Here is a 1,990-nt window from a genome sequence, read left to right on the forward strand (position 1 = left end):
TCAATACTGTGCACTGATATTTTCTTTTTTGGAATATAAGCACATTCATGATTTTTTTTTACAAACGTCAACAAATTTCACAATGTGTAGCAATGTACGGAAACAATTATAAAAATATTTGTTTTTATTTTGGATGATGCAGGGCATCCGAAGAGAGATTTTTCTAACAAAATGAAAGTATAATTTTTAGCAATAGGTATCTAGGAAAAGGCCACTACATACGTTATAAATTCCAAATTTCCACAACCTGGCAAATACTGGTACACGCTAGCAAATTTAGATTTGCAATTACAGAATATGATTCTAATTTTTTCCTTTGCTCTTTATTCTAACACTACACTAAGTTTACTGTTTTATTTCGCTACAGTTGATATTGTGTAGAACAATAAGAAAATCATAGTGAACAATGCATTCAACAAAATTTCACACACATTTCTAGATACCTATATCTAATAAGTTCAAAAGAAAGGACACACTTAGGGAGGTATTTTGGTGGTCAAGTCACTAAATAGAGATTAGCTGGTTTCCCGGCATAGCCCAGGATGTAATAAAGATTGACTGAAATACATGTTCTAGCTGGTTTCTAGGCGTTGCCAGGGATGTAATATAGACACATTATGTTGTATATTACCTGTTCTCTTCTCCCTAAGGTAAAACAATTTCATATACATGCTGTAAATTACCTATGCTAGGGATAAAACATGAACAATACCAGTCCGGGGGTAGATAAAACAAATAATACATAGAGATGAAAGATTCGTCTCCCCTAAGAATAAAACATATGTTCAATATCTGCTTTTGTTTTTTCATTGTTTATACGGTCCCGAGCAACGCCGGGTAGCCCTGCTAGTCTATATATATAAATCTCAAACGTCTGTGTGTATGTATGTTTGTTTGTAACGCTAAAACTTTTGACAGACACAACCAGAGTTGACAAATGTGGAATCATATTGAAGCCCCATCACCCGGATGACAAATATCGAAATTTCACGTCAAACGGACCACTAGAAGTTGGTCAACTGATCAGTTATCTTCGAGGGGGGCCCCAAAAAAACCTGTCATTATCTATATATATAAAAGACAAATGGTTGTTTGTAACGCTAAAACTTGAGATGAAAGATTCCTCTCCCCTAAGAATAAAACATATGTTCAATATCTGCTTTTGTTTTTTCATTGTTTATACGGTCCCGAGCAACGCCGGGTAGCCCTGCTAGTCTATATATATAAAAGGCAAAAATCGGTGTGTATGTATGTATGTATGTATGTATGTATGTATGTTTGTTTGTAACGCTAAAACTTTTGAAAGACGGAACCAGAGTTGACAAATTTGGTATCATATTGCACCTTGATCACCCGGATGACAAATATCGAAATTTCACGTCAAACGGACCAGTAGAAAGGGGTCAACTGATCGTTTTTCTCCTAGGGGGGCCCCCCAAAAAACCTGTCATTTTAACGTTATTCAATACGTGTCACGTGACGTGACGTCAGCTCAAACTTTTGACAGACACAACCAAAGTTGACAAATTATGTATCATATTGAACCTTGATCACCCGCATGACAAATATCGAAATTCCACACCAAACGGACCATTAAAAGGGGGTGAACTGATCATTTCTCTCCTAGGGGGGCCCCCAAAAAAACCTGTCATTTTAATGTTATTTTAATGTTAATATTACATAATCCAAAAACGCTTAGTCATGTCACGTGACGTGACGTCAACATCCAGTAATGGCGAACAAATGTAAACAAACACTTTGTTTTACCGATACTTTTGTAATTTCTCTTCTGCTTTGTTCTAGAGATTATTAAACTCCATGACAATGTCTCCAACGTATTTAACTGGTTAAAAATAGTATTTATACAAGAGTTTTAACGAAAAATATCAGGAAAAAATGTACAGGAATAAAAAAAAATTCAGCTTTCAAAATATTCGTCGATAAAAAAACCGATCTTTATATTTACGCTAGCCATTTTGTATATTACCAC

This window comes from Euprymna scolopes, chromosome 34 (assembly GCF_053919585.1).
Source record: "Euprymna scolopes isolate OS-2025 chromosome 34, ASM5391958v1, whole genome shotgun sequence".
Taxonomy (NCBI): Eukaryota; Metazoa; Mollusca; class Cephalopoda; order Sepiida; family Sepiolidae; genus Euprymna; species Euprymna scolopes.